General features: G+C 33.3%; 1 long non-coding RNA gene across 1 annotated transcript; it reads right to left on the reverse strand.

The window, feature by feature from the left end:
- Positions 1–15,578: 15,578 nt before the first annotated feature.
- On the reverse strand, positions 15,579–17,902 carry LOC146762747 (uncharacterized). The gene is made up of 2 exons (XR_014948253.1): positions 17,686–17,902; positions 15,579–16,523 (listed from the first exon to the last, which is right to left on the reverse strand). It is a non-coding gene; the product is annotated as an uncharacterized LOC146762747 (long non-coding RNA).
- Positions 17,903–18,474: the final 572 nt, after the last annotated feature.

The following is an 18,474-nucleotide window of genomic DNA, read 5'->3' on the forward strand; positions in this document are numbered from 1 at the left end:
AAATGCAATTTAATTTAATTTAATTTAAATGCAATTATTTCCATGCATGTTTTCATTTTATTCATTTAATTAATTAATTAATTAATTAATTTTGTCCAGTTTATAATTTATGATTTAGAGCAGTTTTCTATGTGCTTTAAGGAATACAACACTATTTATTTAATATCATAAAACATTTCTTCAATGATACATCACCTAGAGATAAATGCATGCTTTTTTAATTAACTTTTTTTTTTTTTTTAAACTAAAATGTCATTTTTTACCCGAGAAGGGACTAAAAAATGTTTTCTGCAAGTATATACTCACAAAAATCTAAAATATTTTTATTTTTTGTTACGTACACACTACTCTTATCACATGACTTTGAAATGTCCAGTCGCCATTGCTCACATAAACAACAACAACAGACAAACAAAAAACCCCACTCAATTATTTCAAATAACACTGTCAATTTTCAATAAAGAAATTCTGATTTTTTAGTGCTGTTCTCTCATTCATTGTTGAAAGGGCAATGCAGATGATGACATGCACAACAAACAGGAAGGCAGGGAGATACAGTTTGGATGAGAAATAACACCTCTTCTGGAAATAAGAGTGGTGCAAAAAGTACCTCAAAATTATTACAGTAGACTGCCTTCTTGTATGGACTACAGGGGAAGTATTTGTTCAAAGACTTTCTACAACAGTCAGAAAGAAATTTAGGTTGGATGTTAGGGGAAAGTTCTTTACTAGAAGGGTGGTTAGGTCCTGGAACAGGCTGCCCAGTGAGGTTGTGGATGCCCCGTCCTTGGAGGTGTTCAAGACCAGGTTGGACGGGGCCCTGGGCAACCTGATCTAGTAAATGTGTATGTTTGGTGGCCCTGCTAGGCAGGGGGGTTGGAACTACATGATCCTTGAGGTCCCTTCCAACCCGGGTAATTCTGTGATTCTGTGATTCTGTGAACATTACTACAAACTGGCAGGCAGTGGAGACATTGTCAAAGTGGGGTACCACAGGGTAATGATCAGGGCGAAAATGTAGCAGTTGTGTTTTCTTTGAATGAAGGAGTATGTAAATATAAAAATATTACTCACTACATTTCTGTTAAACTCTAATGTGAATTATACAGGTGCCCTAGAGCCTTATAACCATCTGGATACTATGCCAGTTGACAGGCTGTGGACAGAAAAATTCCTGACGAGAAAAATAACTGAAAGCTATCTGTGTTTCACCAGCCTGAAAAAAAATAGCATAGATTATTTTTCAAGTGCAGTCTTTAGTTTGTTGCAATATTCTGCTGCTTAAAAATATTCTCTGACTATGTGTAAAGCAACCAATTAAAGAAACTAGTTAACAACCCTACGTACATCTGCTTCAGGCAGTAATTTGTCCTAGAAATGGAATAGAAACTGATGGAAACTGATATATGCACAACTGCATCTCTTCCACTGATTATTCTTTCTACTTGCCTCTCCTGTCAGTAAACATCAGGTGCTGCATGGTCACCATTTTTATTTATTTATTTATCTATTTTTTTGGTCCTTCAACTCAAATGCAACTCTTCTTAACTGTTTTCAGTTTCAATAGTGGAATATATGCCTTATAGCTATCAGTTTAATTCTTGTCTGACATAAACTGCCATAGTTACAGCAGTTTAGAGGTTGCTTCTCTGTCATTCTCTTGCCTTTGTATGTGATTCTTTGCTACTGTGTCCCTTCTGTCACTTCATTTCCACCGTTATAAAATCGAAGTGCCTCTTTCTGAAGGGCATGCCCTTCTCGGTGAGCAACACAAGCTCTAGATTTTGGGCCCTGTAATGAAGAACATCAATATTAATTACACTTCATTCAATCTTATCTATGTCATGATCCTTTTGAACTATCAGGAAAATTGGATCCCTACTCAAAAACCTTATTTAGCATAAATCTTACAGATATTTCAGAAAAGTCTGTCTGTTTTAAAGAGGGGATAGATGCAAACCATGGAAAAGATGGTAAACTGATATATTTTAGAATCACAGTTAATTCCATTATGTACAATTAAATTTCATTGCTCTTGGGGACTATTAAAACAAGAAATCTTAATCTTTGAAATTTAATGGTGAATATATATTCTTGAGGTTCTCTTTGACTATTTTTGGTATTTTTCATTGTAAGAACTTGTCATGCTGCAGTAGGACTTTTTTTGGTCTTAGAGATTTCAGAGTATCTCTGCATTATGTAATGAAGTCCCCACAGTCCTTCTGAATTAAGTCAATATGAATTATTCCAGTTCATTCCAGAAATCAAGCCAAAGGCTCTGTTTACTCATGTTTCTGAAAATTAGATGCAATTTATAACACTGCCATTCTTCTTCACTTGTCAAAGATCCTTTCTAATATCCATTGTATTTTTCTTTGTAGCTGGCTTTCCAATATTAGCACACCATTTATTTTCCTTTTGGCACACAGTTCATTCAAAATGAAAAGCAAGGCATCTGTAAAGTAAGAAGCAAAAGTGGTCTGTGAGCTGGAGAAATGCAGGAAATGCACACATGCAGGAGAAATAAAAATGGAAATTTTAGAGTCCATGTAATGGCAGTTAATATGTGAGAAATACCATGATCGCTAAGTGTAGATCAGCTCTAACATGGCCTTTACAGAGGTGGATGGTGACATTATCTTTTCATATCTGAAATAGCAAGGGGGAAAGTACATTGATTTCACTGCTGGATGGACAGAGTATATCCACCAGTTCTATCTTTTTGCTGTTCATGTTCTAGCCATGTTTAGCCACATTCTATTTATCACTCCAGTAGTTTCTTCTTCTTGTTTTGTCTGCCACTGTACTTCTATGGATACATAGAGTGCCACTTTCTTTTAAAGACTGTGAAAAAATTCTATTTGAAAAGCAATTCCTCAAGTTTAGTTGCCTGAGATATTAACTTACTTCATGTTTATTCAGAGAATGAATAATAAATAATATGCATTACATATAATATTGTACTGAGGGGAAATGTTACATATTCTGTAGCATACATGGAAAAAACTAGCTATGTGAAAATTTGAACTTAGTATTTACGATATCTCATTTAATGAAATGCTTCTCTAGAGAGCAGGTTTGAAATATGCTAAAGAATCTTGTATGAGATTTTTCATATTATAGATACTATTAATGTATGGGAAAGTGATTTGTACATTAACCCACAGGTACATTAACCCACACAATCTGCTGAAGTTATACCATATGATACTTTCAGCGAATCAACTCCTTTTGTCATCCTTCTTAGTCTCATACCAATTCTAAATACGGTGCTGTAGTTTATATTTAGGCACAGTGACATTCTAAATGAGATTAAGTTTGTCATGAGAAAACAATATATAGTATTAGACAAATTTACTTATGAAATGTCACATTCTCAGATATGCAAAATCTTTTCCAAGTTTTACAATACAGTCTTAAGACCTTAATTAAATCAATTTACAAAGATGACAAAATCTCAAAAAAAGACTGGGATTTGTAAACAATTTGCTTCATTTAATTCACTCAGTCATTCTTTCAAGTGTCTAGATTATTTAGTTTCTGTGGGAAAGAAGCAACACATGACAGGACAAAAAAAGAAACAAAAGAAAATAATGAAACACATACACACACACACACACAAAAATAAAAAAAAAAAAGGTTAGAAAAAAACTCATTTGTCAAATTAACAGTTATTTAGAAAGAACAGAAAGGAGTCAGGGAAAATAGCAACTCAGAAAGGTAAATCTATATAAATGTTATGTCGATTGTCTAAATAAATGCAGGAAGCCGTTCAAGGCTTTAGTGCCTTATTGTTTTATTTTTCCTGAAATCAGCTAGTAGATATTTTTAAATGCAAACTACAGAAGTGATGCATTTTATATGGAAAGTTCTATTTGACTTAGAATCTACAATGTGCTTTTGTTTCCCCAGACCCCTTCTAATCTTTTTCTTTATTCTGCCAGCCCAATATTTTTATAAATTCCTTACTGAAAGGGATGCCGCTGCATGTATCTGTAAAAATTTGATGGCTTTGTTTGCTGTTTACCTCTGGAGAAAAATAAACTTGGAGATCAAGAAGGAACAACTCCCTGATTTATTATTATTATTATTATTTCTTATACCTTCAACTGTCTTTGCCTTCTTTTTTCATTTTTTAATATCTGATACAGATTATATAATCATGTCACAGTGTCCTCCTTCCTTGTCTATTATCTTTATTTTACTGAAACTGAGATTATTTTATACTGCAGAAATAGATCTTCATGTACTCAGTAGACACAGATTTCCTACTGTCTGAAGATTTTGAAGGGAATACCCTGAAATGAGAGTGAACATTACATTTCTATAGCATTATTTCTCAGCTCCTGCATCACAATTATGATTGCAGAATTCCACAAATGATTACTAGGTTTTGAAAATCTAAAGTAATGTAAAGCAAAAAAGTATAGAAAACTACTTGAAGAAAATCTTGTTATTTTTTTTCTTCAACTATTCCTTTCCAGCTTTTATAAAAATATGACTGAACTTATTAACAATATATTTTTGCTTTCATAGTGAACGAAATAGAGTATTTGATTTCTTCAACTAATAGATCACCACCTCAGAATGGTTCAGCGTCACTTGTCTAGAAAACCATCAGCAAATCTACAAAGTTGCTTTGTGACATTGGTTTACACAGAGCACATTTGTACACCAACTCTGTAATTCTGTGACAAATTGTTCCATTTTAGCAACAGAAGTCTCTTGAATGCCTTTTAATAAATATGCCTATTGAAGTTTGGCTGCAGAGGTTAAAATAATACAATCTTAAGCAATAGTATTGACTTTAAATATATATATATTATTAATATGTTCAAAGAAAGTTGCTGCCTGTGAAATAAGGTCAAGTTTCAACATGAAAAATATATTTTAGTCTTGTTTGAATTATCTCTGTGTATGCAGACAGAACTTCTTTTGCAACTTTGAGCACTAGGTCTCAGTGGAAGAAAAATTCTATGAAATAGTGAGATCCTTCTCCCATTACACAACAGTTACGAGTATGTTTATTTTTTTCATTTCAAAAAATGGGTATTTAAACCTGACCTGATTAGTTTTAAAGCATATAAAATATGAACAAAACTTGTTTCTGGCTTTGCCTTCCTCCTATTATTTTCTTTTCTATGCAGGTGCTTTGTTATATTCCAAAGAGATTAAGATGGTCCTGAAAAACCTTTTGTCTACAGCATGGGATACCTGGATTTGAATTGGTGGTTTCATCGATGATTTACACATCTCTGAAATGCCAAGGTGCAGACTGGGTCATACAGTTCTTTTGAAGGTTTATGCTTCTTCAAAATTTATCTCTGAAATATGAATATGACTAGGAAAAGCAAAGCTTAAACAAAGAAGCTCAAATACAGACAACAGAGAGAAAAAAACAAACAAACAAAAAAACCACCACCAACAAAAAACATTATGGAAAGGAAAAGAGAAAAATTGTTGTGATTTACTTTGTCAGTAACTATACCTTACAGGCTCAGAAGCAAGAAAAGGAAGTAAAAAGCAAAAAAGTAGCTGAGCTTCTGGTTTCAGTGTTATAACTTCATGGGCATATATGAATGCAACACTCTTAAGGTTACACATAATCATGTCTTAATTTTTCATTACTCGTAAAAGCATTGTTGTTATTATTATTATTATTATTATTATTGTTATTATTATTATTGTTATTATTATTATTATTTACTACAGAGACTGCAATTGGTAGTAATTTCCAGCAGGTTTTAACTAATTCATTTTCACAAGAATGTACCTGTTTTAAAATTATTTTATGGAAAGATTACAGGTAGAAAGCCATTTCTATAAGCATGTGGTATCTGCAAGAAATGTAGATTCAATAAAAATCATATATTTTTAAAATAATCTTCTTTGAGTGAGATAACATTTTAAACAATGTTAGCCTGAAAGTAGTTCTTAATATACTGAATGACATAATTACAACAAGAAAAGAAAATAGAATAAGATTTTACACAGGATTAGTTGTTTAAGTGACTGACTGAATTTCAGAAATATAATTCTAGTTTCAAACATTTTCCTTATTTTTTTCTTGTTGACTGTGTCTGCAGTAATACCCACCAAAAGGCCCTAGAGGGAAATCTTATCCAGCCTGGAAAGCCATTCTGACTCCAAGATGCTGCTTTGTACATAAGAAAATGACATAGGTGCTCTGAGTTATGCCCGCAGAGACCATTTTGAGGTTCATTTGTATTATCCTGGACATGTTTAAATTTCTCAAAGCAAAAAAAAAACAAACCAAAACCAAAACCAAAAAAACCACAGAAATAGCACTGACCACTTTATGTTTCTTTTGCCTTTATAGAGAGAAAAGTTATTTTTCCTTCCAGAGTGGATATCATCAAAAGGAATATGAAGAAAATTTCAGTGTACAATCATCTATAAAATGCATGGATGAAGATGAATGTTCACATTCACAGTCACTTATATATATATACGTTGCATTTTATTAAGAGGATATCTAAAGTCTTGAAATAAATGTCATTGAAGATGAAGAAGAATTGAAATAGTACAACATACATTCTGTATTTCCTGAAAATGATTATTTCTTAAAGAGAAGAAGGGAAAAAAAAAAAAAAATGTTACTGAAGGTTTTTATAGATATCAGATTAAACAGCTTCAAAAAACGTTTCTGTTGTTGTTGTTTGTTTGTTTAAGGCGTTGTTTGTTATTTGAGGTTTGTTTCCTCTCCCCCAACACTCAATCTGATGTGATGTCTTTTTATGACTGCTTATGTTGAAATACAGTTAACAGGAATGTCAGATACTTCACTGACATGAAGATTCCTGTGGAATAAATGACAGGAAATTAGTATACAGAAATGGTAGTGCAGAATTCTCATCATATATTTACTAGCTTTTTTAGAAATAGGGCAAGGCATTTTTCCTTTATTTCATTGTTCTGAATGACTTCACTGATTTACTTAGAAATAACTTTTATATTAAATTAAATTATTACTATTTTTTTAACAACTGTTTTAAACAGAATTTTTTGATCTTTGAATTCTGTATGCTGAGCTCATACAATCTGATTTGTAGGTGAGTTGAGGAGTTGACAAGATCTTTAATGTTCTATGAGAACATCAAATTCCAGTATACCTGATGCCTATTGCATCTGGAGAAAAGCACATGTATTAAAAATCATATTTATTTTCTTTTTTTCTGGTTTATTTTAGTTCTCCATTTTTTTTTTTTTTTTCTCATCAGTCACTGAGAAGACTAAATGAATACAACTGAAGTAATTCAAATAAATTGATTTCTTTGGATTTTGTATCTGTTAATATCTGTATTTGAAATGACTTGAGACAAATGGGTATTTAGTATAGAAATATTAATGTAGTAGGAATGAAAGCAAAACTCTCATCTTTTAGTTCAGTGTTATAGATATAACTGCAGAAATATTTATTCGTGAGACAGGTGTGAATGTTTGCACAGTATAAGCAGCATTAAAGTGACTGTAAGAATCAAAACACAAAATATGCTGTGCACTCATGCACCGACTTCTAGCTTTTACATCACTATTGAAGAGCTTCCAGAATAATAACTTACATCTGATTTTATTTTTGTTTTAAAAATTTTAATACAGTGTGTGTCATGAGTTTGTCTAAATAATTCAGAACATGTCTTCTTAATTTCTACAGCATTCATAGACAAAGGTAATATTGTGTAATATTGTATAGTAAATAAAAATGTATTTTAAAATGTTATTTTTGCCCAGCTGTTTTGTCATTAGCTAAGTTAGATGCTCCTGGATTTGGTACATGGAAAAAAAAGTCCTTTAGTTTCCCTATGCAATTGATAGCCTCCAAATTATGTAATTCCAAGCTGAAGAGATGTTCTGTTTATCATGGTTATAGAATATTTTCTTAATCCCTGAGTCTTTTTTCCCCTATTCCTCTTCATATTCTCTTTACAATAGCATTATCAGAAACTTATTACATACTCAGGATGTGTGTCCATACTATTTTACTATTTGACATAAACACAATATACGTTATGTTTTACTCATCATTGATTTTTCTAACAATTCCTAAACTTGTCTTTTGTTTTTTGATTCTGTTTGTTTGTTTGTTTGTTTGTTTTCCCATAAGTATTAGTAACAAATTCAGGATTGTACTGTTCTTCATTTGTAGTTTCATTCTTGCCAGTCCCTCCTATACACACTAAGTAGCATTTGAATTTGGTAATCGGTTTTAATAGCCCACTTTGCAAAGTCATCTGCATGTCTATATGACCTTCATATGTTTCTTTGTACCAGTTCAATGTGTAGATTTTGCTGCCTCTCTATTAACACTTCTTAAAGGAACGTATGTATATGTCGGTTGACTGATGACAATTCTCTACAATGAAGCTTTTACCAATATCTTTCAGATATTAATCTTCTTGAGATTTTGAAATCAACTTGGCATATCCTTTGAAAAGGTTATAAAAAGATGACTTTCAGTCATTAGCATTGTTTAAAAAAGAAGTCTACATATCATAGCCAATTTAATAACATTCTGATATTTACAACTTTCTGCTTTACCTGGTCTTAGTGATTGTTTACTACTTTCTTAAGACTGTTAGAACTCTATGTCTTCAAAAGTTGTCCTGCTGTGTATATTCCTGAATTCCATTGCTTCTACAGATATAAATTACTTTGAATTTTGTGGAATTATAGTATCTTCAGTGAATATGCTTTATCTTAAGTCTCTCAACTGGTCCAAAATATTTAAGTTCACAGTATCTACTGGGTTTTGAATGAATGAAGCTGCATATATGTACTAAGCTTCATATCTTCATTTAGCAATGATAGTAAAGACATCCTCAGCAAATCCAAATGGAATTCACAGCTAATCTTTAAATCAAGAAACAACAAGGTAAAGATGATAAGTATTTGTGCAATTTGTTATTATTACTATAACTATAATAACAATACTATTGCTATAGTAATTATTATTATTATTATTATTATTATTATTATTATTATTATTATTATTATTATTATTATTATTATTATTATTATTATGTCAGCCTACAAAGGGATTTGAAAATGAAAGTTAATTTTCAATTAACATGCATATCAGCATAATACACATTTTGATATATATTAAATATTGCCTTGAAACCACAGTGAAGATCAAGACTCCATTGCACTTTGCTTACAAACACACACAATAAAGTGACAATTATTCCCAAAGACTTAACAATTTAGTCCTGGAAATGTTTACTAATTGCAAAACTATTTGTAATTACTGCACAATTGATGAGGCTGATTTCATACGTAACTGTTAGTGATTTGCTGTCCTAAGAAATAGAAAAGAAATGAGAAATAGAAAAGAGAATTCAATATAATAGCTCTCTTTTGCATGCATAGTACTGTTGCTAAATGAAGTTCTTTCTAACTATGAAAATCACAGTGCCCATACCTGAGCTGGAAAGTGAACTGAGACACTTGAATCCTGAATTTACCCTTACCTTTCATATAATTAAGGATTTATTTCTTTTAATTGAGTGATTTATCTGCAAGCAATAGCTGTAAAGCATAAATTTCTATTTTATTCAAATCTGTTTTAGTTTAGAGATCATTTAAAAGTTTCATTTCACACTTTAGACCAGGAATGGATATTTAAACAATCTTATTTATAAAATGCCATGAGTCAGCTATAGTGCTTATTTTCAGAAAGTAATGGTTCTCATAGAGATTCTGTTACAGATACTGGCAGAATTTTTAAATCCCTTGAAATTATAACTAGTCTGTTTGAATCAGACAATTTTATCATGCCATTTATTTTAGGTAATAACTGAACTGTTTATGAGTTTTTTATCACTTTCCTAGTCAGATTGCCTGATACTCAAATTCTGTCACTCTTTTGTCTCATGTGATTATCTCATATCTCAGGATCATCTCAATTTAGATACGCTATGTAGGTATATGAAAAGAAGATGGAAGATCAGTAGGACCAAATGCAAACTATTCCATCTACCTTGCTTGTCTAGACCCTTCTGTACAGGAGTCTGTGAACATAAGGTTAAATTAATCTTAAAGTATTTAATGGAAGAAAAAAAGAAAATTTTTTTGTGTCTCGTGCTGAGTAAGAAAGAATAAAAGTAGTTTTTCTCTATTTGCTATGAATAGATTTAGCTCAATTAGTTCTGTCTATTTAATGGGTACTTGGAGCATCTAGCCTGTTTAGACAATCAATTCAATAAAGGTATTTCCTCTCATCTGCTCAAGAATGATAGAGATTCTTTTGTTCTGTGTTGCATCATCTGGATCAATCTCAATACCTTAAAGATTGAAATTCTCAATACCTTAACTGAAATTCTATTAAAACTTTTGTATCATACAGAAGAGAACATGCCATGCATACTGAAAATAAGGCGCTGAAAAATGTGTTTTAATACCTGTAATTTGTGAACTGATCAGAATTATTTTTATATAGCATACTTTGTTTGATCTCTTAATATTTTTCGGAAGTGTATACCATTTGCATTTTGCCTTGCTTTTTAATAATCTATAAAGCAATATATTGATCTTATGGGAATATTCATATCATTATTACTGATTAATACAAACTTGAAATCAATGAAGTACTTTTTTTTTTTTCTTTTTCTTTGAAAAAGACACTTGAAAATGATTTGCAATCAAACTTCAAAAAAGAGATCATTTTAATGACTTCAGTTTTAGCTCAGATTCATCTTGATTACTCAGATCCCCTTTTGAGTCACCATAAAGTCAATTAATATGCTGTTGAAAACCATGTAGAATTCTTTCTTTGCTTCCTTATCTAGTAGTTTTTCCTTATCTAGTAGCCTCTTGAACACTGCCAAGGAAGGGGACTCCACCACCTCCCTGGGCAGGCCATTCCAGTGCCTGACCACTCTCTGAGAGAAAAAGTTCCTTCTTATGTCCAGTCAAAACCTCATCTGATACAACTTGTGGCCATTTGTGGATATCCCCCACCTTGCTAGAAAGCTTGTTCCTGTGTTTGACCACTGTCATGCTAAAGAAATTTTCCCCAATATCTAGTCTGAACATTCACTCATGCAGCTTCCTGCAGTTTCTGCATGTCTATTTTACCAGGGAGAGGAGATCACAGCTTCTATCTCCATTCCCCCTCCTCATTCTGGATTTTACCTCGTGATGTTCCTCCTTGGCCATTTTTTTCTCCAAAATAGACAGATCAAGTAGTATCAAACTTTCCTCACAGGACATTACTTCTAACCCTATAACCAGCTTTGTTTCTGTTGTTTGAACACAATCAGGTGCCTTAATACAATTTAACTGAGTCCAGAATGGCACATAATACTCAAGACAAGGTCACATCAGTAATCAGTCTCATAAATATAGCGTGAGAATTACCTTTTTCAGCAAGCTGATATAATTGTGTTTAATGTAACAAAAAATGTAATAACCTCTTGGATGCCAGAGTACATTGCTGACCCATGTTGCTCTTGACCAGTCCCCCAGAGCTTTTCTCCAGTCCCTCATCTCCCAGTCTGAACTTGTCTCCAGCATTACTCCATCTCAGCTGCAGCACCCAGTGTATACCTATGCTGATTTTCATGCCAATCTGATTTTGCAATACTTCAGTCTACATAGATCCTTCTGTAATACCTTTCATCACACCAGAGAGTCAACAGCATCTACCAGTTCAATATCATTGGTGAATTTGCCAGGGATACAATCAAATCCTGCATCCAGATTATTGACAAAAGTATTGAACAGCATCAGATTAAGGACTGAACCCTTCACAACACTGTTTGCTGACTGACCACCAGACAGATGTATGCCCATTTCCTAACACAAAATTCTGACAGAAATAGTGTACTGATTACTTGGGCTATTTATTTCTACATCCCTCTGTATTACTGAGAGTACTGAAGAAAACATATGTGCTCCCTTTGAACTCCACCCTTTTCACCCATCAAGGTCTGTTTTGAGCCTCGAACTACCCATTCAATCCCAGTGGCCTTCATTTTTTCCCCTTCCCCTTCATACCTAGTTTAAAGACCTTTCAGTCCCACTAGTTCTTCAGCTAGGATCCTCTTATGCATTGTTGAGGTGATAAGTATAGGCAGTATATTGCAACAGAAAGGTGTTATCACCCTTAAGATGAAACTGCTCATTGTTGTGACATTAGAAATATAAGGCCCAGGTGTATGAAGTGGGCAGTGCTAAACGAGCCAGTGGTGTAATGAAAAGGAGCCCTGGCAAGAGAAGATCTGTTAAGACGAGTCCCCAGTATAAATGATATTTCTTCATCAACATTGTACTTTTTTCTAAAGTAGAAATCAATTCTAAGAATAATGAAGAAATGAAACCTCTCCTCTCATTCCTATAGACTGAGATTATATTTTCTTTTGAGGTGAACTGTCACAGCAATTGTGCATGAAATGAAGGGCTAAAGACACATTTGTAATATTTCATTTTATGTTTTGAGTTTGATGATTTTTATACACAGCTTAATGTTAAGAGTGAACATCTCAAAAAAATCAGGGCTTCGCTGTGGAGCTGTTCAGAGCAGACAGTTTGCATCGTTTGCTTTTTGTATTCACAACCTTACTGCATGGATATTCTTGCAGGTCATTCATTTGCTGAGTCAGCTATTATAGAAGCATTATTGTTCTTGGAGACTGTTACAGGCTGTTTAGGATTTGAGAATTAGATGCAGTGATACAAAGGATTGATCAGAAGAACTTGAAAACTTTTGTCTGATCAACTCTGCCTATCTCTATAGCACCGATATCCAGATTAGCCCCAAGCTTCAAGGAGTTTCAGCAGAGGTTCAAAGCAGGCAATTTATGCCTCAGTACCTGACTTTGAAAGCACACTTATTTCTCTAGGGTACAAAAATTTTTTAAAAAAATATTTTTTGGGAAATCCAAAACAGTTTTCCAAGAAATTGAATTAAACTTCATGAAACCTTGAAACCTGCTACCTCTCTCCTAGTCTTTTGTTTTGTTGTTTGTTTTTTTTTTGTTTGTTTTTTTTGTGGGTGTGGGCAGGGGTATGTGTTTTTGGGTGTGTTTTCTTCATAGCACAGAAACAAACTACCTTGCATTCCTTTTTCAGGGTCATTTTTTCATATCACGTAAGATACAGTGAGCTGCACATTCCATATAGGCCTACAGATCAGTTCAAGAGATCACTACGCATTTTCAAGTACTCATTTCCATGCAGCAAGAGTGAGAGCAATTAAGATGAAAGAAGCTGACATTGTACTTTTTGTTCCTCTGCAGGATAAGTATTCTGCTGCATAGATAAGTGAACCACCACATATTTCTGTGAGATTGAAAATTACTGCAGAGAGGACAGATTTATGGGTTGTCCGCTGCTCCCCTCCTTATGGTTATGTATCAGTGAAAATCAGCATTCATGCTGTGTCCTTGGGTCTCTTTCTCAAAAGTACGTGTTTTACAATATTCTAACGAAGGAAGGCATATGAATATCCATGCTGTCTATGACTTTAAAAAGACCCAGATGTGATTAATGGGTGATGCTAGACACTTTTAACCTTATGATGATATTCTCCCGAAGGTGGCAAAGTGCATTTTTCTGTAATGATTAAAGTCTGTGTGGTTCCAAATCCACCAGTATTTCCAAATCATAATGTTTCTGTTGCAGATGGATAGTTAGTCAAATAAACTGGCAGCTGTACCAGTACAACATAAATGCCTGAATGAGAATGTACCAATTGAGATGTCTTCATCAAGTGACCAGACGGGTACAGTACAGATGGAACCCTTCATTATCCACTGATGATGAATATCAGAGGTATCTTAATGTTCTAACTGGAAAGAGTAGCAATTTTCTAAACATGGGTTTATTATTTAAATGTGATTAACCAACATTCTGAGCACATATTCAATATTTAAGTATAAACATTAAAACATGGAGCATGCTTATGCTTTTGAGAAAATACTGGTTTTTCAATTAAATGAAAGGAAAGTGAATTATGAATTACAGTAAATCAACTTAAAACTCCTGGAATGTTTAATGAGAGCTTCCACAGAGGAGGCTGATGTAATAAAGCTAGTCTGCTTTAATTTCATTCTTCAGTGAAGTCAGATTAGTTTTGCTGGTGGTCCTCCATGATTCAAATACAATTGATTTGTTTAAAGATAAAGTGATAGAATGATAGGAAGTTCTAGGATGGAAAGGATCTCTGGATATATTCTGACCAAGTCACTGGGCCAAGTTGTCTTGAATATTTCTAGATTCCATCCCTGGTCTGAGCAGCATATCATATTTAATTCTTCTCTAGTCTTTTATTTTTTTTATTTTTATTCCCCCCCCCCCCCTTCAAAAACAATTGGAATTTCTTCTGAAAACAAAACAAAACAAAACAACCTCACATCAGCTGTGTCTTACTCATTCACACTGAAACCTTAAGGAAAGAATGACTCCAACTGCTCTACAACTACCACACAGGTAGTGGAAAGCTCTGATTAGGTCCCTCCTGAGCCTTCTCTTCCTCAGTTTCCTTTAAATATACACATGTATATATATGCACATATGTACCCTTGATTAACACCCCTTTTTTGACCGTCTGTGATTTCCCATGATTTTGGTGGTTTTTAAAGTTGACAGAATGACAATGGAATAATGTATTTGAACTGTGTCATATGTATCCCATCACATCCCAGAGACCTACATGTTCCATTAGTACAGATGCTCCTCAGCTCAATTATCCTCTACCATCACTGATTCACCATTTGCTTCATAATCATTTCCTGGAATAGAGAGCTGGCAGCTGACCTTACCCTTAAAAGTCAAGGAAAATAAGCATTTAAGTGCTCAGCAGGATTGATTAATTCCTACACCTACTCCTTCCCTCTGCTCCCTGTTCCCCCTACTTATGGAAACAAAGATCTGTTGTGCCTTGAGGAATGTACCTCTGAAAATCTCACAGCACTTCTGGGCCCCTAATCTTTTCAAGACAGGCTCTTAAGGAAGTCTTGACAGTTCCCTGAGCAAATCATTTCTAGGAATTGAAATCTGCACTTCTGATGTTGTTTATTTTGCTACTTGTCTTCTTTGTGCACCTTAGGAACTTAATGAGGCTTTTTTTTTTTGGTCATGACAGCCAAGGCTGCCAATGACTATCTAAATGAGTAATTATTATTTTTATGCAGTAAAGATAAGGAGACAGTTTCCATCAAGGTAATTTTTTTGGTGGGGTATATATATTATTACTCTGATATTTACTAGTTTCATGTTAAGAAATTTGCTGATCATGCAGAAACCAGTTTAATGTCTGTGGTACAAATGCCATGTATTTTTTATTTTATTTTATATTTTCTTCAATTTATATTTTGAATGGCCTTTTTGAATGGAATCTATGAAGACATTAGCAGAAAGTATGTGTTAATGTAACTATATGTTTGGTTTGCCTAGCTGTGAAATTTAATGTGTTTTTATTTGTTCTGCTTTTTATGTTGCTTTTGTTGTTTGTGATGTTATGTTCATTTCATACAAGCAGCATATACAAATCACATTGGTCCTTCTGAATGCAGTTGTCTAAGGAACTTAGGATAAAGGAATATTGCAATAAATAATTTATTTGTTTTCTTCTTTTTCTCAATCTACTTAAACTTTAATTATTTTATGTTTAGAACAAAAAAAATTCAAGGGTCAAGATATTTTCAAAAATGTGTGAATAAAGAAGTAATAAATACAATAAATAAATAAAGTAAGTAAATAAATAACATGGAAATTTTTTTACAATAAAAACAATGAAGGGTTTTTCAAAACAGTATTTTCCTTTTGCTGTGAATACGGATAAAACAGTAAAACCAGAGACATTCAGTGCAGGCTTGAAATCCAGCTCATTATGGGGCAAGAGATTATAAGTGATATTCATTTAATTTCACCAGCCATTTGAAGGTGAAGCATGTAGTTCAGGTTGGATGTCTATACTTCATAGAAAGAGAGAAGGAGTCAGACCTCCAGAGAGTTATTACTTCATCTGTTATCCATTAGAGGTATTATAGAGGCATCTCTGGAGATCCCCCTCTCTCTCATGTCTGTGGAGGAAGTTTAGATGAATTGTGAAGATATCTAAATTTTTGATATTTAAGTTAAAGTGAAATGAATTTTATTCTCTCTATTAGTCCCTTGTGAAGATATTAATTAGATGAGGGCATCACAGAAGCTATTTACTAGTAGATGTGTGCAGTATGGAGTGTCACACTAATTCAGCCCAGCTGACAGCAAGATAACAATGCTCAGTGAGTGTAACAAGTTTTGTTAGTGGATTGCTTTTGTTCCTGAAAAATACTTTGGCTGTTTTCTGTAGTCAAACAGTGTTCAATGTCCAATATTTTTAACCTTAGACTATGAGATTAGTAATGAGTGCATACTCTTCAACTTCTTTCCAAATGCATTCCAGATTAGAAATCCTTTTCTATAGTTATGATGTCATTCAAACTGCTATATCACATTTCCCATTTTGATTGCTGTAAAAACTCACTTGACCTTGGAATTTGCATAGTTTCTGTGATCTACAGAAAGAAAAAAAAAAAAAAGAAAAAGAAAAAGTATTTATTGCAACCATTATCTGTATACATTGTCCTTTTTAGAGTTTCTCTTATATATATATATATTCTCTTTTTCTTATATATAACTGTTTGATTTTACAGTTCAGAGTCTTCACTATTTGATCTCTTTTTATTCCATCTTACTAACTCAGTTTGGATATCAGTAAAAGATTTTTCACCATAGGGTGTTCAGGCACTGGAACAGGTTGCCCAGAGAAATGGTCACAGTACCAAACTTGATGAAGTTCAAGAAGCATCTGGACAACACTCTCAGACATGTGGTCTGATTTTTGTGTGGTCCTGTGTGCAGCCAGGAGTTGAACTCAACAATTCTAATGAGTCCTTCCAACCTGAGATATTCTATGATTCTATGAATCTATGAACTCTCATCCCTTGTCATCTTCTAATTTTTCAAACGGTTGCATATAAGGTATTCTTCCTATTCTATACTGACATTTATAGAAATAAGTTAATAGTATAATGAAAGAGAGTAAATTCTAAATATTACCAATGTTCAAATTTCAAGTTTATGCTTGTAAAATTAACAAATGGAAATGAAAAAGTCAAATTATTATTCATTAATATGAGTGATCCCAAACAGCCATACCTCCTAATCAAAAACTCCGATTCTATTCACATTTGATTTCACTTTGTAAAACATTAAGTCCTCTTACTTAGCTTTTGGTCAATAAAGACAAACTGACACTGAAATCAAAAACTCTTAATCTATTTTCAAATATCTATGGCATCTTCCTGTTGCCCATCAATGATTTAGCTAAGATTTCAGTATCTCAGGTAGCAGAACTTCAGCTGGATTTGGTGAAATTCATTTGATGCATCACTTTTAGCAGAACCACAGTACTGTACATTAAGTACAATTCCAAAATGTTCAGAATAGAATGGGTAATTCTTCAAGAGAAATAAAATTCAGTAACAAGTAGAAAAGGGACTGCATCATCTCTCTTGCAGTACAAGCAGATAAAATCCACTTTTTGTAACATCTGCTGGATTACTGAAATTTCTTCTCTACAGATCTGCTGTAATGATAAAAGCCAATAACTTTTGAAGAAGCATTAACTTTCAATGACTTATTTTTTTACTATGTTATGTAAGCGGCCCTTACTACCTGCACCTTCAGTGACTCGCACACAAAGTACAAATGGGCCTCATGTAAAGTCATGTTCTTATCTTGATTCATAGGCATTTTGAGACTTGATATGCAGTGCAGATGGTTGGCATTCAGATGATTCTGTCCCAAAGCATCATAGCTTTCCTGAAAAACAATAATAATGGAGATAATTGGCCATAAACCATACTCTCCAGTTTAATATTAGTGACAAATACAATATTGCTCCTAAATTGCTGTAGACTAGCTATAAGTGTACTATTTGCAACTATACTATTTTATAAGTATGCTATCATGTTAAAGGAAGCTTTAGTGATTCCTCAGCTTGCTCTGTAGTGATAGTTCTGTAAAAGTAGTGGCAGGCATCATTCACTGATATGCTGAACATGCTAACAGTTCTGATATTGTAAGAGCCAACTCACTACCCCTTAATTCTCATTCAGCACTTGAAAACGGTATGAGACTTCTATAAAGAGTAACTGAGTTGTTCATGCTCGGCAGCATTCCCAACAAACCAGTAAACTCTTGGCTGCTACTATCATTACTGGTTGGGACATATCAGTTTGATAATAAAGGTGTAGGCAGCAGAGACTCATTAACAGCATGCTCTTTTCCAGCTGCACAGGGGACCCATCAACTTTGAGCTAGCTTTAGCAGCAGTGAGCCATTCATTCCATAATGCCAAAGGTTAAATAAAAAATTAGCACTCTTCTTAAATGAGAGATTGAATAGATTGTATATGTATAAATGATATGGCCTTTTCAGTACATTTTTGATTCCACTATGAAA

The sequence above is a fragment of the Coturnix japonica genome, chromosome 1 (genome assembly GCF_054131305.1).
Source record: "Coturnix japonica strain WE chromosome 1, WE-NBRP24, whole genome shotgun sequence".
In the NCBI taxonomy this organism is placed as follows: Eukaryota; Metazoa; Chordata; class Aves; order Galliformes; family Phasianidae; genus Coturnix; species Coturnix japonica.